A 22,322-nucleotide genomic window follows, 5' to 3' on the forward strand; every position below is an offset into this window, starting at 1 on the left:
TTCTAGGTATTTTTACTCGTGAATTTGTTTGAAAATTTATAGTTTTAATGATGTATCAATACATGTTTATTTTATCGAATGTTAATCATAATATAATGAATTTTGAGAATTTCAGAGGGCACAAAAGCTCATTTGGCCAGGCATTCCCCCTAATGTCTCCCGTGCCATCAACAGTGCTTATCATATTTTCCTTTTCCAACAAAATTTGTGCATGTACACAGGTTTTTTAAACACAGGTGAACGCATTAAAAACAGGCAACAGACTCCTTTCCCATTGCCAGTAGACCACAGCTGTGTACACGGATCTGCAGCAGATGAGTATGCCTTTTTGTGTGTGTGTGTGTGTGTGTGTGTGTGTGTGTGTGTGTGTGTGTGTGTGTGTCACATTTGACCACCATCAAGCTGGAAAACAGGTTAGTAAATAGTAAAAAACAGCATGGAGGCCTGTCAAACCTTTTTGGTCATTACACCTTATTATAAATCTCTTACTGGAGCGGACGGTATTTTGTGGCGGCGTGTCATTCAATCTCGCAGGTTAAGGGGTTAAAATTAGTGTGTTCGCCCAGGTGTTGTCTTTCCATCAATGCTGATCAGAGCTGGAGAGAAATGCCCGTGACTACTGCAGAGTAATTTGACCCGAGTATGAATGCCGATTGTAACCTTTCCCATTCCATTAAAAAGCCAGATGTTAGCCGGTGTTGGTGGCTTTTTTGTGCTGATAAAATCTGCCAGTGACAGTTGTCACTTCAGCCGGCTAGAAATAAGTGGCCAGATTTTGTTTACCACGATGTAAAATCAAAACTTAGAAACATTTATAGTGTAACTCTGCCACTGTTATCAAAGTGAACTGCATATGCTGTGCGATAACAAACAGACTACCTGACAATAGTCTGGTAACTAAAGGGGGACACGATTTAGTGAATGCTCCGTCGAGATGTTTCTTTGGTCAAGAATGCATTTCCAATCTTAACTCTTAAACCAAGATGAACCAGAGGTCTTGCTCAGAGAAATACCAACACCTACAATTCCATTACAGCTGAGTAAACTCCGTAGTGTGAAATGCTGAAAAGCTCCACAACAGCCATCGAATGCTGTCACAGTGAGACTGTTTTGTCACTTGCTAAGGTATATTACAGTGGATCAGCAAGCTGAGGTGTATGCTGCACATTTGCAACACATGTAATTAAATCCTCCACGTGACCTTTCTGACAGGACAACCCTTCTGCCCCCCTGTCTTCTCACCTCACTAAACTCAACCCAAAATATCCAAAATGCTGTAAAAATATCACCAAATTTATCGAAGTTATTTTTGTTTCCTGCTGGTGTTCATTTGCAGCAGTCCCTCAGTGACTTAATCTACAGTGGATCATCTTTGAAACCAACAGACTTCCCTCTATTCCCAAGTCAGTCAGTGCCTAAGGTTAAGTACAAGTCTATCAGTGTCTGAGAGACGACCCCCTAAACCAACGCTGTGTTTACTGCAGAGAGAGAAAAGCCTATTAATAAATCTGTTGCAGACAGCCTGGCGGAAGTGGCCTGGGGGCTGTAAACTCAGTCTGGGACAGAAGGATGGATGACGGGCAAAACAGAGAGGGATGGATGGACAGAGTGCGAGAGTGAAAAGGGGGATGAAGAAAGAGAGAAGAAAAGAGAGGACAGAAAGAAATTAAGATACATGGAAACGGAGCTGGGAAGGAGGAGGGGAGGGAGGGAAAAGAGGGTGTGTGTGTGTGTGTGTGTGTGTTACTGTGTGTGTGTGTGTTATGTGGTGTAAACCATGGGTGCTGGTTGATGGATGGATCTAGGTTCTGAAAAGCCACAGCTGCCCCGCTCTTCCTAGAAAAGGATCCACAAGGAAAAGTGGCAGTATGTGGTTCAAGCATCTAGCATCCTCTTACTATTTCTGACCGGCATACTGCAGGACCCATCAGAATGTGCGCCGGTCCAAAAAGCCTCTGAGAAAGTGTGAGTAAATGAGAGCATGTGTGCCTGTATTATTAACTTTGTGCCGATGCATAATAAAAATGAAAATGTATTTTTTTAACTTTAATTAGCCTTGTAAATATCTGTGTGTATGCTGCACTGCACGTTCATATGCCTGTTTTCAATCAGTCTATTACACAGCAAAGCATCATTCTTCTCTCTGTCATGACTGCCAGCTATATGTAGTAAATATATGTAGTGCTGTGCTTACTATGAAGAGTCTAAAGAGTGATGTTTGTGCTTGCTTTTGCCCACCATAGACTTTATCCCAACTGAAAACCCTGTTAATTTAATGTGAAATAATGATGTGAAAATGTACATGAGTGTGTTTTATAAAACATTACAGTGTTAATCTTCCATGTAAAAGTTGGAATCAAAAACAGTTGCCTTTGTGGTATTAAAGAGCTGCTGAGTCAGATGACTGTCATTTTCACTTTATGGAATCAGAGTACATTTTTTCTGATATCAGGGCCACCCATAAGGGGAAAAGCTTTCTGGGGCCCGGTCGCTGGAGGATATGTTTTTTTGTATGTAACCATTGCAGGGAAAAACAAAGCACCATGGCCAGGAGACCTGCCGCATGACCTGAAATATTTATTAAAATATACTTGGAGATAAGTCACATACATGCATCGGTATGAGTGAGAGGCCGTACACATACACATACGCGTTTTTTGCACCCTCATATTCTTTGTTTTCAAAGTAGGTGCGCGGCAAGCATGCTAAAACACAACAATGATGATGTTGCAGCATGCATTCATTACCAAGCACATATTTTTCAGGGCTACGGTTGCACGTCATGTGACAAGGACCAACCAATCACAGCTGGCAGATATCTTTCCCTTCTTCCATAAATATCAGTCCGTGCTAAATACAGAGAAGAAGTTGATCATTTCAGTGCAGGGCTACCCAGAGCTTTACATCTCTACCATAGACAATAATTTAGACCTAGTACACACTTACAAAACAGCACCTGGAAGAAGATTCACTCTGCCCTCAGGATTTCTAGTAAGTAGGCTGTGATATGGTGCTGGTTATAATCGCTTAACAACCTCAGATCCCACCTGCCTCCGTGCCATTTAAAAGCATTTTCCAGGCAGTTAAAGATGCAGCATGTGTACGGCCCCTAAGGACCTATTGGCTGCACCTTTTCAGGGTCCTGACCATTTCTATGGGCTTGACGATATGATTTCTGTCTGATACTGTCATGTTGTTTCTGGCTTTCGGAGGGAGATTGAAAAATGTGTGATGCTGTAAAGCTGTGTTTTAACCAGAATTTTTCTCTGTGACAGAGAGACAAACAGTTATGTTATCAATCTGATGATTTTGTTAGAGAAAACAATTTATTTTCTACGTGTGGATTCTTTCCATATAATAATGAAATTAATTTGTATAAGTAAGATCAGGCATTTCCGTTTGTTTAGTTTTTCTTATTATTATATGCACTAATATTTGTTATTTATTTAGGTTGTTAAACCTGCTGATAAATGCTGTGATGATATGCCCTGTTTATGTTTATTAGGATGTATCGGTTGGATTTGGTATGTTGGTCTGTTTCAGAGTAACTTTGGTGTTGTGTGTGTTCCATGCTTGTTGTTTTTGGTAATAAATAAAATAAACTGTTGCCATTCATTTCCTGTCTTCCTCTGTACAATTTTAGCCCTTGAAGAAAGCTTTAACTTTAACTTTAACACTCTGACATCAATAACAAGCTGATGATTCATTTCAAAATTTATTCAAAGCTCAAGTAGAGAAGAGTCATTAGCTGACAACAAATCTTGACTCAACGCCCTCACACTAGGTTTCTCCTGCGCCTGAAACTGAAACTGACAACTGAGCAAAATCCAGCCGCTGATGAAGACCATGAAATGCGGTTCAAAAAGCGAATACTGTGAGCAGACAGTAAGTTAAACACATCTGGTCAAATTACCATTTCCACAGCCATGATGGAACTTTTACACTCATGAAATCAGCAAACTGACAAACAAATGTCACTAACAGAGCAATATGTATTAAAGTTTACTGAGCTTTGCTAACATTAGCCACCATACTGGTGATATCACCGCATATGACTATAGCAGCAAATTCCCTAGCTATATGGTAAATGCTAAAACACAGTGTCACACTGGCAGAAGAAGAACTGAGAAGTCAGCAATTTGATTCACACATAAATATCTGTGTAAAGCTTGCTAACGTTAGCTAACATATTTTCAATCCAGGGCTGGGCAATATATCAATAATAAACTGATAAAGTGATATTAGACTAGATATCGTCTTAGATTTGGGATATAACACACGCTGTCTTTTCCTGGTTTTAAAGGCTGCATTACAATAAATTGTTGTCATTCTCTGAACTTACCAGACTGCTCTAGATGTTTTATTATTTGCCTTCACTCATTTAGTCATTATATCCACTTACTGATGATTTTTTTTTTATCAAAATCTTATTCTGTAAATACTTTATGAAAGCACCAATAGTCAACCCCACAATATTGTCTCAATATCAAGGTATTTGGTAAATATTATCATAATATTTGATTTTCTCCGTATCACTCAGCCCTATGTCAATCTAACAAACTTTCTGGCAGCACAGTATAAAAAAAGACGAAAATGAGAAAATTGACACTACTTCAGTTACAAATGATCCATCGTTTTTATCACTTATGCAACCTCTAACTTTTAAAACTGTTACAAATAGTTTGAACTAAAAGTCTATGCTGCAAGGGTGATAAACATCCACACAAACTAGGAAACTTTACCATGTAAAAAACACAGTCTAACACACCCAGATATGATGGAGCAGGGCTCGGTATTTTAAATATTTCAGCACCCCAGTTTCAGTACTCCTGAGGGATATTAACAATTTCTCTATAAAAACAACAATAAAAAAATCCTTATTATTCAAATGTTAAAAAAAGAGGCTGTGCAATAACTTCAAATACAGTCTGGGAGTAGCAGAATTATGATTAAAATCAGTAACTATCTGATTAAAGGATGAGTAAACAAGACTATGACTGTCTTCCATACAGTGTCTCTCTCCTCCTCTCCAGCCTCTCTCAAGTGACCTGAATGACCAGCAGCTACTGTGTGGAACCTCAAACATCACAAATAAATAAATCCTTCCATGCTTGTCTGATGACACTGAACACACATGCATGTAAACACATCTATATGTGAGTACACACAAAAAGTGCAAATACCCAAACTGCACCCCTTACATACACACACACACACACACACACACACACACACACACACTTCTTCTGCGATGCCCCATGTTGTGTTCCAGCTCTATGGCTCCCTTTTTTTTCTCCCGCTTTTCTGAGAAAATAATAAATAGTACAATCTCATTGCAGCCCCCTCAGTGAAAAACATCCATTCTAGCATGAACCCAGTGTCCCTTGTTCCTTCAGCCATCTCCTCTGCACCCTCACCCACCCCATCCCTGCCTCTAGAAGGTGAAGAAGTACAAAGAAAGGGATCAGAGCTTTTCCGATTCTTCCCTGGTTATTAACTACCATTTGTCCCCTCAGAGGGCTGTCCCTCCCATTAACCCAACTGATGCTCTTTTCTCATGGAAATCAGCCTGCTGTTGCTGCCGCCGCCACCGTCTCTGCCGCCACTGCCACCGCTGCCGCTGCCCGCAGAGGCGCAAGGAATTGTGGGAGATTTTCAGAGGAGAAGACCTCCCTCCACCAGCTCAAAAACAGCTCCCTCTCTCGCAAACACATGAGCTCAGGCGCATGTGCACGCGCACGTCTAACATCTACCGTCTCACAAACAGGCATGTGTGCAAGCTCTCACAGGCAAACACATTCACTCAATCACAAAGGCAAACATGAAACGTGCTGCCTCCAACCACAGGGGCATGGAAGTAATGTAAGGCAATGCATGGAAGTTAATGAGAAGAAGCTGGCTCAATGGACCCGGCAGAAAACAGTTTGGAGAGCAGAGCAGCTAAGAATGCTTGGGCACCAGAGGAGCACGAATCATCAGGAGTCTGTGACTGTGAGAAAACATATTTAGAAATAGAAGGGAGGTTTTCTGATTTTAATTCTGCACATTATCACTAACAGATAAAGAAGAAACATGAAAAATGCAAGTTTGCCAGCTGTTTCCTGAACTGCAAGCATTTTTTTACAACTTTCCTGGCTTACAACTTTTATCATGTTTCATTAATAACTGTTCCTTAACTATATTTTTCACCTCTGATCTTTTAAGGTTTGATAAAACTATTAATACCAATTAAACAAGCTATGTGTCACTGCATCTAAAAACAGGTGCATCACAATACCAAGAACCTCACTCAATGTTCCGAATGTTTGAGAAATCTCTGGAGGAAATGAAATCTGTTAAAGGCCATGGAGCGGATCCATCACTAACAGGGTTGTTATAGTGAGAGAGTAGCAAACATCAACACATGGGTCTCAACTTGCACTGGGACTGGCAGCAACAAAGGCATTGTCTCGTGACAAACTCACTTCCATTTCCTTATTATGTAGCTGGAGGCCTCGGTGGAGCATGTTCGTCTCTTCGAGTGGAGAGAAAAAACTAAACTCATTCTATTACTGATCTGCAACTATGGCATCAATCTTTTTGCACCACTGAGGGACTTTTACAGCTTTTAGAGCCCTATATAGGCTACTCAGGTAAATCAGGGTGATCACAGTAACTTATTGTGTTTTTATAGAGCGTTGTTCAAACCAGGCAGAAATTTTCTTTACATTCTGCACCCAAAATCTTAAATTATTACCTTAAATGAATGACAAGCAAATAATGATGTTGCAGAAGGGTATCTGAGCCATTAGAAACCTATCAATCCTGTGAGGGTTGATTCAAGTGCTGAAGCACCAGTCAATTGACAGAACAAAAACTTGCAGTTATTCTGAAAACTCCTGATAGCTTGTCATTTTTGACAACTTGCTGTTTTTGTTTTTTTGTTGTTTTTTTTTTGTCTTATGCAATAGTAATTTAATAATTTGGGGGCTTTTGATCTGTCAAATGGACAAACCAACTTATGTGAAGACCTCAACTTTGGCCTCAGGAACCTGGGGTCTCATTTATGAACACTGCATATGCACAAAACACAGCCTAAAAGAGGCGTGCACCACTTCCCAAACAAAAGCTGCGATGTGTAGAAACAGACTTGATGGGAGAAACGTTGACCCATGCTTATGAACATTTTGGAGACAGTAAACTGCCGATGCAGATGGTGAGGTGGAAGCCTGATTATAGGAAGTGTTGAATATTTTTTGGCGCAAACCATTTTTGGCTTTTGTTTGTATGTATTTTCTCAGTATTGATCTTATGTATTGTTTTATAAATGAGACCCCTGAAATTGGTATTTTTCACTTTTTTGACACTTAAATCGATAAATAGAGGAAATAACCAGCAGACTAAGACTGGAAATAATCATCAACCCTCTGGAGTCTCCCCTGTGCATCTGTGGAGATCTGCAAACATGTGCAACTCCTGTACATCCACAGGATGCCTGCTGGTAACTTAAAGCTGATGTAATGAAAACACCTAAATATCACAAAGTGCAATTATAGTGCAAGTTCTGTGTTCAATTGGAAAAGAAACAAGAGTGATCTTGTATTAAATGATATGTTACAGCAGTGACAAAAACAACTCAACAATAATGTAAATAATATGGTGAAAGCATGCACAAACAGCACAACGCAAACACTGCACCTCATTATTGTAGCAGAACTTTTTCAACACTAGTTTTTGCTTATTTCCACCCTCCTGACTGACGATATACGTGTAGCAAGTAGAAGCCTGCAGCCAAGTCAGCTATCAATAACATGTGCATAAACGGGAACCCCCACATTCTGACCCCCAACCCCCCCTTTGGTAGGGTCTTGGTTGTTATTTACCCGCTTCCAAGGAAAAGCACACTCTCTCTCTCTCTCTCTCTCTCTCTCTCTCTCTCACTCTCTCTCTCTCTCTCTTCTCTCTCTCTCTCTCTCTCTCTCTCTCTTTCACAGACACGCGCGCGCGCACGCGCAGGCAAGAGACACAAAACATCCGATCAGCGACAAACATGTCACCAGCCATGTAGATAACCCAGCGGAGGGGCCAAATATACATTCAGTCAACAACAATGGCTTGAAGGTTTAAGGGGACGCTTCAAAATCAGACATATAAGTCCTAATGTAGAGAACGGAACAGTATGATGCACACAGAGCCAACAGCTTCCACATTACAGCAACTTTTTCCTCCCCTCGCAAACTAACACACGCCATGGGACGTTCACCCATATCTCCCTCTCCTCTGCAGCGGCATGCCACACTTGATAAAGATTCGGAAATTGCTTAAAACTTACCAGATCGCCGAAAACATGAAGAAGAAGAACATCAGACGTCAACAGCGAGGGGCCGCTGGACAAAGTGCACCGTGTTAAACAACTTCACAGATTCGCATTTGCAACATATTTATCGAGCGAAAGAGCCTCGAGGGGCAGAGAAGGCGATCGCGCAATTAAAAATTAAATACCCAGATCGTTCCATGCTGCCACCAAAAAAATAAGCAAAATTACGCAAAGTCCGATTACGCGATAGTAACAACACATTCATAACAATTCAAGTGTGGCGCACGTCGATGTGTCAGTCAGTGTGAGTGAGAGTTGATCTAAAGTTGGTAAAGTTGTTTCAAAAGCACACATGCACACATCAGGACGTGCAGCCACATTATGAGGTCTTAGTGAAAAAAACGAGCAGTTTACCCACCAAAAAGTTTCCAGCACCGCATTAGTCAATCTCACATGGAGCCCCGGTAACCTTCCATCTCGGACCGGACCAGACACCCACCGTGGGAGAGCCCACGCCACCGCTCCCCGCTCTTTTCTCCCCTCGATCTGTTGTTTGCTTATTTTTTCCGATTTTTTTCAATAATTTTTCAATATTCGGGGCCTGAGAGTGAGTCTGGCTCCCCTCAGGCTGCAGCGGAGTTATGGGGCGGTAAGCATTGTGGGAGTGTGACGTCAGGCCACTTTCACAAACTTTTTTTTTTTTTTTTTTTTTTTTTTTTCCAAGCAGGGACAGTTTACTGGTTTTTCAGCAGCCAGTCCTCCCCGTAACAAGTTATTGATTCTGTGAATACACCTGCAGCCCAACTTATTCATTCTTTAGATTCGGTTTATGAAGAAACATGCATGTTTTTAGAACAGTTTAAATCATAATTCACTATAACGAAGCCGTGGTTTGACAGATTAACAGTTAATGTGTGAATACATTTCGTATTGTCACTATAGCCAACAAAAAACGTTCAAAGCAGCGTTTTTGATCATATTTAAATATATTTAAAACACTTTGGGAGCTTTTTGTAGTTGTTAAATATTTTTTTAAATATTTTTTAAGAAATCGCAGGGCTTGTGGTAATCGGATGGGACTATCTTTATTTGTTTAATTTGTTTTACTCAATTTTGTATCGCCTTTGAAACCAAACAGCAATGAGAGAAGATTAACTGCATTAAATATACCTTTATTTGTTTCTGTTTTTGTATACATATATTGTTTCCAACAGCCCATATTTTGAATAAAATTGTACAAAAGAAAAGTGTAGCCTCCTCACAACAGGAAGCAGTGCATTCTAATGAATTATTGCGATGTCACCTCAACTTTACAGACTTTTGAAGAACTGAAAAATGTGAGCAAAACACACTCATATCAACAAAATATGTATCTTCTAAATTTGTGATTGAATAGTGAGATTTTCCTACATTTGTCTGGGTTACGTTGACATTGTTGTTGTGCACATAAATGTACAAATATTTTACAAATGAGGGGAAAAAAATAAAAAAGACCGTCCATCGATAAATTATCACAAAAACATGTCTTTATCACACAACATAAAACATATACTTAAATCATGCATTGTGCAATTATTATCATTATTATTATTGTTATTGTTATTATTATTATTATTAAAGCGTCAACAAGTGACAACACGGTGGAAGAAATCGAGCATGCTTTCAGTCCCTCAGCAGGAATGTGGATGCTCGCACCGGGTCCCCACGTGTTAAAGGCTACCAGTGGTGCTGGTGGTGGTCCCGTTTCTCCCACCTTGTGTGTTTTTGGAGAGGGGGTAGTGTGTGGGGGGTGAAAGAATTACTTCCAGGGCACATCAACTCGTTTCCTCATCACCCTAACCCCCCAGCACCTCTTCCCAGCCCCTCCACAGGCTTCCAACAGCCCCACCAAGCCCGCAGGGTGAATGTGTTTGTGCAGAGAGAGTGAGTATGGGGGGTGGGGGAGCAAGAGTCTTCAATAATGCTGCTTTCAAGTGCTGCCCGTCTGCTTATATTTTAAATATACAGAAATAATACTCGTGTCTGTGTATTTAAGTAGTATCGGAGATAACAGTTTTATGAGCACTAAAATAAGTTACATATTTTTTTTTATGTTGATTTATTTTAAAATGAGTAAAAACATGATCTAGATAGGCCTAATCTATACGTATATGTTGGAGTGCCACTGTTTGATGTTTTGATTAGTAAATAAACATGTTTAAAATGCCTAATTTAGCTGCTGTCTGAGCACTAAATAAAGATATTACAGCATCATACAAAACCTCACTTATATTTATTCATATTTTGTTAGGTTATCAATCTCGCTCTCGAAATTGCGACATTTCCGACTGAACATGAAAGCATCAAAAGGCTTTTGGCGTGTTCAATACAGAGGAGCGGGGTAGAAAATGCCAGTTGTTCAGAGGGAAATACCTCCAAAACCACAATAGGCTTACCTGTCTCTGCAGCGTGCTGAGCACACTGTGTGGACATGATAGGGAGGGTTTATTTTTCATCAGAGTTGGGTGCGATAATTCAGATCAAAGTGTGAGGACAGTCATCATTTTGGACCAAACATCTACAGGTATTATTTTGATCCGCCAGTGGTCGGGCTTTTGTTTTTATCTGAGGGCTCTCAGTTCCGTTTCAGTGCTAAATAACAGGGAGGGAAAAACTGCATCCAAAACAGCTTGAAAACATTAAAGCATTACAGCTACTGAAAATAGGAATAAATCCACGTTACGACCGCAATGTTGTTTAACTTTCGATTTGGCTTCAAAAATCACGTTAAGTTTTTGTCTTAAAGCAAACATTTATTTTTGGACTGAACATTAATAATCATTGAGCACTGACCTGAGTTAGAAAAAAACAGGCAACTTAGGCAGATTTTCCTCCGGAGGATTGTTTGCTAACAAATACTATTTTTAAACAAAAATGTAATTACTAATCAGTGATGGCTTATGGGAGCAAATCATCATTAAAGCAATTAAAGAATTGTTATGAATGAAATATTTAAACTGAGAAGGTTCATATTCAATTCTGAGATGACTTCTTATGAGTTCTCACATATGCATCCATCATTGCACATTTTAAAAAGTGACATCTAAACATGAACATGAAACATGAACTTAAACAGGAAGAACTCTCAAATATTTGATCTGACTGATGCAGTTATTTAATTGCACTTTGTTATAGAATTATAAGCCTTTTATACACATATTACATATAATTATTCTCTCTTTTTTAATCAAATAATTTGTGAAAATTAAATACATTTAAGCTCTTACGGCTCTGACATTATAAACTCATTATAAAGGTAAACAAGTCAACATTTCTTAGGTGTCTGAATCTTTCAAAAACTGATACTGCCTTTTACTGCCCTTACTGCTGGAACATTTCCTGTAGTAACTGAACCCAACACACATCTTATTTACTTGTTGTACTGACCTGTAGAGACAATATCTACAATATCCTTTTACCTGTCCCACTTTCTGTGCAACACAGTCCTGGTTAGATGTCTTACAGTGGCTGTTTGCTGTCAAACCCAAAGAAAACTTTAACTAATGGTTCCTGGAATAATGTATTTAATAACCAACCATATACCTACCTAAAACTGACATCAACACTTTGTAAATAATTAGCAGTGACTTTTACTTAACCTACAATGTTTTTTTTTTTAAATAAGATTTGTCCTAAGACAAGAAATAAATGTTGTAGAAATGCCATTAAATGAAACTCTCTCATACATTTGGACAATCTGTTACAACACTAATTTTATGTTTAAGACAAATTCTAGGTAAACTTTTTGTATAACTTGAAAAATCTCACAATTCCAAGCAGAACACGAGTTCTTAGGATTAGAAAGTTCTATCTACATTCAATATGTCACTAAAAAACCCATTTACAAACCTTACAGGATTTTGATACTGAACAGTTTGAATAACTTTATGGTGTCTGCCATTGTTGTGTATGAAAGAGGCTTGTTACACTTATCATTTTTGCTATTTGAAATGCAAAACCACAAAGTTCAATATCTCGAAACCCTCTCAGAAGGCAGATAGAACCTTATAATTCCAAGCAGAAAGGGAGTTTTGAGGATTGTAAGGTTCTATCTGTATTAGTCCCTAAAACCCCATTTTCAATCTGACAGAATTTTGATATCGCACATTTAGAATAACATTCTGTCATTTTTGTATATGGCAGACATTTGTTCCACATCCTTTTTGCGATTTGGAATGCAAAACCTTGAAGCTCAGCATCTCAAAAACCACTCAGAACACATATAGAAGCTTATAATTCCAACATTGTGAAATGATATATCATTACAGTGGCACTGATAGGGTTATATGACCTTCATCAAGTTTTCCTAGGGAATCCTCGATCTTTAAAGCAGCTGTAGTCTGTTTTCCTCCTGCAGCTTTTCATGTGAGGATGCTGTAAAACAAACAGAAACTGGATGAGAATAGATGATAGAGAAGATGGATGAGGTGAAGCGATTTCCCAGCATAAAGAGGGAGACTTCTTTCATTATGCCATTGTTTGTTTATTTGGATTACAGTGTGGTTGGTGAGACCACAGTCAGGTTGATTGCAGTTGCGCGGTGGTCTGTTGTTTAGAGTTGTGGAGTGATTTTTAACTATCTTATGAAACGCCACATCATGCTGTGGACTTGGTCTGATTCCTCTCTCTCATCTCTCCATGCAGAGGAAACCCCTCACATGCAGAAAAGCGCTCTGTAAACAGGACAGCAGGGGCAGCCCTCAGAGCAGCCACTCCCCTGCATGTCTCTGGCTACCACACACCTAATCAGTCCTGATTAGATGCACTGCGAGGGACAAGCAAGCCAGCCTCTCAGAAGTTATGATGACAGGACAGAAGAAGACGATGGGCTCCCTTAAATAAAGCCTTCATCAGGCACTGAGCAGAAACATCTGTGTCTGTTTATGGTGGCTGGATAACAGTAGTCAGATCTCCAACTGTTCCTCCAGTGTCATCCCAATTTACCCCTCTTTCCTTTAACACCCTTAACTTCACATCTCTCATCTTAACACCACCAGATTTATAACCTCACACCCTCAAGCTCCCAAACAAATACACACACATGCACTAATCAACTGACAAGCACTCTCAGCCCCAGCTACAAAAACCGAAGAGATCCAAAATCAGCATCAGCGAACACAATAGCAATTAGAAAGGGGGACAATTTGTTCACATCTGGAGTGTATTTCCTTGCCACCAGAATACCCAGCAATCCCTTCTTTCAGGGTCTGGCGTGGTGGGAAATGACTATGTGTGTGTTTTTATGTGTTTTGTTTAAAACAGATGGGCGGTTTACATTAGCAGAGATGGGCGATAAACAGCTTAGAAAGGATGGGGTAAACCTCAAAGACAGAGACGCAGACATCCCTTCCAGTTGCACAGATATGACGCTGAGACCTGAGGTTGCGGACACACATGATTTTCTCGCTCAGTTTTTGTTTTGGACAGTACTTCTTTAAATAAGAGTTGCGTAAAAATAGGTTGTGTTACTGAGCCTGGGTGTCAGGGTGGGGCGAAAATGGTCCTGTTTAGTTCATGAGCTGAGAAGGTTCAGGAATCATGGATTTAATCAGGATTTTTGTGGTGTAATTATTTTCCAGCAGGGCCGTAATCACCTATTTAATATTGGGGGGACAATTTTCAATGGACCCAACGCTTGAGGGGGGTCTGGGGGAAATTCCTTGAAGGAGAAATTTTTAAAACAGCTAAATTGACAATTTTAGAGCATTTTGAAACAAAAATTTTAGATCAGGGATTCTAAAAGTGGTATATTATACAATAACATTTTTTATGACCTTTTTTATGACATACAGTAAAACTTATTAATAGTCAGGACTTATATTTGTTTGATTCACTGAAATCAATGGGCCTATATTTGCGACACATGTCTGTATGGGATAGGCCTGTAATCCCTATCACACAAAACTGTTGCTCAGTAGAGATGAGGAAATACAGTTACATGTTTTATTTAAATCTGTATGAATATTACATGTTTAAAAATTAGGCTTCGGATAATATATCAATTATAATTCATTCATTTGATCTAGCTCTGACAGACAGCTCATCAGAGAGAGAGTGAGTTATGGCACTCAAGGATTACAGCACCTGGCATACCGACACAACACCACTTTATCCTGTTAAAACAATTTTTTTTTAGCTTGGATGTGAGTGTTCCAAGGAACTTCTATTAAAAAAAAAAAAAATGAACTGCTTGGTGACCAGATCAGGTGTCAAACTGAGACCAACGTTTATTTGTCAAAAGGGACTGGGTGTTTAATCTAGGCTTTTAATTGAAGTTTTATAGTATTAATACTTAACAAAAACTATAAAAGTTGACAAAGATATAGCCTACATTACACTCATATTAATTCCACTTTCAAGACACCGTAATGTCGGGCTAACACAACAGTCACTTCTGGGTATATAAGTGCCAATGGATTTGAATTGTGGAGATATGTGAAATCAGGAAACTTGTTTATTTCTCTGTCATTTTCAGCCATGACTGTAACTTTTAAAAATATTTGTTAAAAGACAGTGGGCCATGTACGGTGTTGCTTTGCGTCTTTGATAAACCAAATATTTCAGAAGCTAAGCAATGTACTGCTGTGGATGGGAGCTGCAGCAAATCGCATTTGTTAGCCACCTAAAATTTTTTACATCAGTTAAGTTTACACTATATTCAAAATATTTTCACTGCTTTACCTTACACATTAACTGACCGAGGCGGTGGTAGACCAGCAGCTCTCGTGTTCTCTGAAGTAAAATGAGTGTTTCTGTGAATGGAGTCTGGTAGCTTTGAAACAACAGCTCCAGTCCCCTTCCAGAAAGGGCTGTCTGACAGCAATGTTAAACAGTAAAAACATTTTAAATATAGTGTAGACTAAAAAACAATAATACACTTTTTTATGTGGCCAGCTTTTTAAGGTTGGTGAATACTGAGAGACTGAGCCAGTGTTTGCTTGGGTTTGCTTGCATGGGAGTTTCCTAACCTCACAAAGTTATTGTGAACAAACATTGTGATTTGATTTATATATTTGAAAGTAATTAAACAGATAGGGAATACAGTGTTTGACATTAACTGTACCTACCCACAGCAGTCAAGCCACGGCTTCTGTTGGGGTACGGCAACACCACTTGGACAAACCACATACAGAACTTCAGCACACAGTAATACTAAAACCATGAATACTTATGATTGCAATTTGTTAAGGTGATTCATGATTCTAATTACATTTGTTAATAATTATTTGGATGGCAATTCATGGTTGCCTATCATATATAGCAATTATTTTTCTTTATATTTAAATTAATATATGGGGGGGGGGGGGGGGGGGGGGTCTGTTCTTAGTGATTTTTTTCTTTTCATTTTTTTTTTTTTCTTTTTAATATTTGGCCATTATTCAACCACAAAGGTCAAGTTGCACAGCATAGCCAACATTCAAGTACATGAGGTGTGATAAGAATCCACCTCTCACACCCTAAAAATCAACATGGCATGTTGTGCAACATTTGCTCAAAACACATATGTTACACAACATGTGAATGCCTGATGTCAAACGCAGTGGTGTTGCACTGAAAGATAGTGTACCATCACCTCGTGCATGATGTAACCACTGACCATCTGGTGTGTGATCACTTCTGGGTAACCCACAGAAGGTGGGGGAGTCTATCTCAGCTGAGACTGACTTTTCTGTGATGTTGGTGGGGTATCAGGTTGCTGGCAGCCAGCACTAGTGGTCTGCACCACATTGATAAGGTAGATGGGTGGAACTCGGTGTGTCATGTCCAGCTACACATCCACGTCACGTCACACTGCTGCCAATGGGGATCCTAAAATTGAAAACAGACAATTTGTCAACAGAGGTTGTTTTTTTTTTTTTTTTTTTTTTTGCCAAAATCATTAGAACCAAAATTAGTTATTTTGTGTCACTTAATATTTAGATTCCTTATTTTTATCTACCTCATTAAGTTATGCTGCTGAGGAGACATATAGAAATAGACAAAATAGGGTTTTGTTAGTCTCAGTGGTGGAAAGTAACTAAGGGACTGTTCGTTACTTGTGAGGGGGTGGTTCAAAAAGGGGGAGGCATGTCAAATAATTTTGTTAGCATAGGGTATTTTTACTTAGGGGAAGGGCAGATTTAAGTGGTTGTATTTTGTATTTATTTTACCACAGATTATTAAAGAAAACATGCTTGGAGGCTGGCTTGGAAGGTACCATTTACAGTATCATGGCTTGAAACTGAAAACAGAATTATCGTTGGATATTCACATTTCCAATGGTCTTTGGATACATCATGTGCAATGCTTCCATCAGAAAAAAAACATTAACAAATGTGAGCTTAGAAAAGTGATATTTTATCGCAATCACTTTATTCTACATCTCATTTAATATTTGGCTAAAAATAAACTCTATGCACTAACTAAAAAGCATGCGCAACAAGAGTGGATAAAACAAGCCATTTTTTTTTTTCAACTTAAGGATTTCATCTTCAGCTTTTAATTTTTCAACACCTAAGGGTAAGTCTTTTAAATGTAAAAACTAATTCATGGTGGGGGGAGGGTTGTGCATTTCCCCCCGGTCACTCAGGGAGGCTCAAGGAAAAAGATATGTAGCTTCGGGGAGGGTAAAAAAAATCAACATCACACTCCAGCCACCCCACCTCCTCTGATACGTAAAGAACACTCCCTAAGTGCATTTTACAACTTAACTTAGACATTCCATTTTTTGCTACTTAATATTTCTACTTCACTACATTTATTTTATGGCATCTGTGACTTTGCAAACTCAGATTATCACTACAAATATAATCAACAAACACAATATGATAAAGTATATGGATTAAGATAAAACTTTATTGTTCCTCAGTGAAACTAAAGTAAAGTGTAAAATTAGCCCCAAGTTTACCAGCCGTACAATTAGAATGATGTTCATAGTTATTCATCAATAATTAAAATTAAACAATACAAAAGCCTACATCATATTCTGCAAGGGCCATTTTGCGTAATGAGCACTTTTACTTTCGTTCTCTGTGTATACTTTGATGCTAATATTTTTGCAGAAATAACTTTTGCTGTTACTTTTATGTTAGATCCAGTTTGTAACCATGTCACTCTTGTCACACAGCTGCCAAATATGGGCTGGGAGGAAAAAGGTCTAACAGACTTTTGGCTATTTTATGAACACCTCTAAATGTAGGTAAATATATGGAGCCAAAAGAAGTAGAGATCATTTCTGTTACAATCAGGTTTTATCTGCATCATTCAGTTACATCAAGGGGATCATTTTTGTTTTGTTGCACATTTGTTAGTTTTATGTTTGATTCAGTTTTTAGCCTATCCATGTCACCAAGGGACACTGCTTCCACAGTGGGATCCTAAACTTAAAGTAAAAAAATAAGCATTTTGTCAAAAGACTTTGTTCATTTTGGCTAGATATCAACACCACTGAATCTAAATAAATCTTTATAAATAATAAAACAGTTTTCTTTTACTTTTTTGTTACTTTCATGTTAGATAATTTTTCCTTGTCATCAAAGCACTTTGAATCCAAACAGGGATGCCTAGCTGAGAGCAAAACTGAAATTAAAAACAAGCATTTTTGTCATCAGAATTTTGTTACTTATGGGTCATAGTCCTAACACCTCAAAGTCGTAAAACTGTCCAGCTGAAATGAGTTTTATTTTAGATTCAGTATCATCACTAAGGGACTTTTATATTTTCGCTGAGTGAAGAACTCAAATTAAAAATATGCCAACAGATTTTTGGGTCTTTTTCTCAACACCATGCATGCTACAGTCACAGACTTCAGCTGAATTGAAAGCCAGGTTGTCAGTAACAACACAGAAAGGTCAAAAGGAGGCGGGTTGTTTGAGGTTGACTACCTTATTTCCCTCTCGCGAAAGGCCACAGGCAGCATGTTGGGCCTGTTATTCTGCACCGGCAGCAAGTAAGAAAGAGGCAGAGGTTAAGACAGGTGGGGGGTGGGGGGGGGGCATGAGTGACATATATGCATCTGATGTTGAAGACATGCAAACGTCACCCGCTTCCTCTGCAGCTTCTTAAAGTAAAGTGTTGGGTGTCTGAGGAACTTATAGTTTCAAAAGGGGAAATGAAATTGTTAGAACACAGGACACAATGTACAATCTCATCCTATTACACATGTACATCTATTGATTACTAGGATAATATGCTACCATCAACAGATCAGACACAGTATGTGCAACAAACATCTAATAAAAATGAGGAGTATTTAGGTAAGGTGCACATTTTTCATGTTTCATAAGATTGTTGAGATCTGTGTCATTTGTTCACCTGAAAGAAGTCTCTCTCTGTGTCTTTTTCACATACTCAGGCTGTGAGTTGTGGTTCTTTGCATTGTTATCATTGCTGTCATCTCTAACAATGAAAAACAGTGTGTGTTCAAGGGATGGGGGAGGAGCAGACACAGAGAACAACACAGGAAAAGAGGGAAAGAACAGCCAGCTGTCGAACATCAGAGAAAAGAAAAACGAGAGTGATTGAATACAAAGAGAGAATATGTTAGACGGGGTTGGCTGAACTGGAGGATGTGGAGAGAGTAGAAAACATCTCAAACTGCTCCTCAGTGTAAAGAATTGGGCCAAAAAAGTCATTGATTTTGGTTTAAATACAGAAAAATAAAACCTCCAAAGTTGACTTTTTTGGTGTTTTGGCTACATGTGTTATTTGTTAAATCATAATAGTCTATGATCACCATTGAACTGCTTTCATTTGGTTGTCCTTTGAGTAATAATGAACAACAAATTGTATGCAGATCTTATCATCTGAATCACTTGGCCTCTCAGCAGTGGATAGTGATCTCTTTAGGGACTGTTCTTTACTTATCAGAGGAGAGGGGTTGCTGGGATGTGATTTTGTTTTTTTGTTTTTGTTTTTTTTGCTGTTAATGTGTTTTTTGTTTGTTTTGTTTTGTTTTTATTGTTTCTCCCCAAAGCTGCAAATATTTTTATTTGAGCCTCCCTGGGTGACTGGCGGGAGAATGTATGACCCTCCCTCCACCATAAATTAGTGATTAGATTTTTTTTTTTTTTAACTCTTTGATGTTTGAAAGTTAAAAGTTAAAAGCTGAAGACAAAATCCTGGAGTTGACAAAAGCCTCAGTTTTACACTCATGTCATGTATTTAAATTAGGCACATAGAATAAAGTGAAAAATCACTATTTTAAGATCAGATTTGGTCATGTTTTTATTCTGACGGGAAGTGTTTGTTGCACATGATGTGTCCAAGGATTACCAGACACTTGAAAATCCAACATTAATTTCTGTTTGGTGCAATTTTGGCGATTTTTGAAGAAAACATACCTTCCAAAGTGGCCCATCATGTTTTCTTTAAAAATCTGCTGTAAAATAAATACAAAACAATATGATTTAACTTTGTATGCCCCTCACCGGGTAAGTCCCTTCACAGGGCTTAAAAAAATTATTCGACATACCTCCCCCCTGTTGCACCAGCCCCTCCCCCTGATAAATAACGAATAGTCCCTTAATATGACATATTTAAGCAATTATCAGTCAATTCAGTCAAATACGGCAGGCTGGCAGAGAGTCTGAACATTTAAATTAAAGTAACAAAAGTTTGAGACCGCACCCAGGCCACATGTTGCTATGCAGCACGGTGCATTTGGGCATGTTGAGCACACATGTGAACATCTAATGAAGAGCCTATAACAACAGAGCCATGGGAAGGCTGCTCCTTGTTTCTTTATCATTGGACATAGCACTGATTGGCTCCATCTGATTTCCACCAGGGAGTATGAAGCAAAGTGGGAAGGTCTAATGCAATTATTTTTTCTTTGCAGTGTGAACTTTGTGTGGCCACTTTGTTTGTCAGCCTGCAATAATAATCAGAAGAGAATAAACACATGATAAGATATTTTGCTGAATCAGTGTTTGTGTCTTACTCTCTGTGAAGCTATGATTCTCTTCCAGACTTTGTGCTAACACCCATCATTACTCATTCCTAAATTGTTTCAAGTGAATGTTGCTCCAAACATCAAATTCAGCTATTTGTCTCAGTCAATGTTTGGGTGGCATTGGCACATTTTTTAGGCTCTGAGCTGCCAAATCCACTGAATGAGTATTAATGTATATGCAATGCTTTCAGTGCTTTAATGAAATGCTTTCAGATGTCTCAGTGGTCAGGAATGCTAATAATCAGAGAGGTAAAGTGTTGTTTTTCTTCTGTCTGGTTGCAGAAAATAAATTAACACATGTCTTCGGGGAAACAAGCACACATCCATGTGTTCATGCATTCACACACCCTCAATCTTACAAAGCCTTTTCACTAGTCTAATGATGCCTTCCTACAAAAAAACGGTTCATGAGTAATGAAAGAGGACATGGCAATATGGTGTGTGTGTGTGTGTGTGTGTGTCTTTCTATAAAGATTGGTTATGCTAAGTGAATTCATATAGAAGTTATGCACCTTTTTAATATAGGCCACTTCCAAAGCGCTTTTTGTTTTACAAATTGGCAGCAGTTAATCAACTGTCCTTTGGCTCATGACCAATCTTTCCACAAAATCTTGTGCAATGCAGGAACTAGCCCCTCAAGAAGTGCACATGGCTTTGAAGTCAATTTTTGCAGTGGCCAAAGAATGGAATTACATCTGTCACCTGATGCCATAGGGCCCATAACAACCTTTCCCTAGACTTAAATGGCGAAAGACACCAGTGGATACAGTTTTTTGAGCGTCATAACCCCAACACAGTTACTGGTTTCACAATCAAAATTTGATCCATTTGGTCAGATAACATCTGGAAAGTCTAAATCTCAGCTGGCCACCAATGTCTTTCCACGTTGATATTTGGCTGAAAATTTAGACCAAAATTCAATGTCAGGACAACGTCTAATACTAAGATCATTTGATGTAGAATTCTCATGACAGATGATGTTGATATTTTGTTGGTTTTAAGTTGTGCTGATAAGTAACCAGAATCCAACGTCCTCCAAACATCTCATGTCAACATCATCTTGATGTAGAATACCAACATTTAGTCGTAAAGTATGAAGAAAAACACCCATCTGCATCACAGTGTTAACGACAACAAAAAGTGAAACTGAAACAATGTTAGACATTTAAAATATTGTCAAAACAATTTTAATTCCAACCAAAAATTAACGTCTGCCCTGCTAAAGAGTCCAACATCTTTCTGACGCCATTTGGAAGTCCGGCGCCAGCAGGGAAGAGCTGCAGGACTGAATCATTCTATCCATATCCAAGTTAGTAACGTGCTAAACCCGAAGTAGTTCTGTGGCGGGTAATGAATTTTTTGTGGCTGAGTTTTTAATTGACCTGATGAAGGTTGGACAACCGAAGCATTGTCTAATGAAGTTTACCGCAACTAACAGGACAGTGTGCCCATAGACCTGTCTACAAGTTTTTGAGGGTGTGAATATTCTATTAGGTGGACTAACCAACTGACCAATAACAGAATGACCAAGAGCTGCCATTTACAACTAAAAAAAATTATGTGTGCTCACACAGCCTTATTTTGCAAAAGCTGTGTCAAGTTTACAATGATTCATGTCTCAGTTTGGATTGAAATTTACACTTATTCTCAAAGAAATACAGTTGTACACAAATGATGCCCTTATGGATTATGTAAAATTGGTTGCAATGCGTAGTGTCTTTCTAATGTGTTTATAATTTAGTGACCTATTTTTACATTCTTGCGTAGTTTTAGTCTATAATTTTTTAGAATTTTGTATTTTTGACAATGGCCCAGTGATGGCAGTGTCAGCAGCTGAAATCAGGCCAGTTTATCTGGATATTCATTCATGCCGAGTCTCAGCCATGATGGGCAACTGGATGCAGCCCAACTTATTTCCTTTGGGCCGGTGCTGGGCCAGGTCATTTGGCTACCTGGTGGTTATTAGACTATGCTTATGTTGTGAGACCACTGTCAATCAAATCTGATCAAACCACAGCCACACAGCCATTTTTTAGAGTCAATATCCTAATAAAC

At 38.8% G+C, this 22,322-nt stretch overlaps 1 protein-coding gene and 1 long non-coding RNA gene across 3 annotated transcripts in view; one reads left to right on the forward strand and one right to left on the reverse strand.

The window, feature by feature from the left end:
* The window catches only part of plagl2 (pleiomorphic adenoma gene-like 2), a 56,123-nt gene extending 47,197 nt beyond the window's left edge, over window positions 1–8,926 (reverse strand). Inside the window, exon 1 of one of the 2 annotated variants that reach the window (XM_033628589.2) lies at window positions 8,715–8,926. The gene's annotated coding sequence lies outside the window, so the exon portion shown is untranslated. The other variant, XM_078170295.1, reaches the window with a different exon arrangement.
* A 1,751-nt stretch (window positions 8,927–10,677) lies between these two features.
* LOC144464217 (uncharacterized) lies at window positions 10,678–14,860 on the forward strand. The gene is made up of 2 exons (XR_013491987.1): window positions 10,678–10,859; window positions 12,980–14,860. It is a non-coding gene; the product is annotated as an uncharacterized LOC144464217 (long non-coding RNA).
* Window positions 14,861–22,322: the final 7,462 nt, after the last annotated feature.

The sequence above is a fragment of the Epinephelus lanceolatus genome, chromosome 8 (assembly GCF_041903045.1).
Source record: "Epinephelus lanceolatus isolate andai-2023 chromosome 8, ASM4190304v1, whole genome shotgun sequence".
NCBI classification, from domain to species: domain Eukaryota; kingdom Metazoa; phylum Chordata; class Actinopteri; order Perciformes; family Serranidae; genus Epinephelus; species Epinephelus lanceolatus.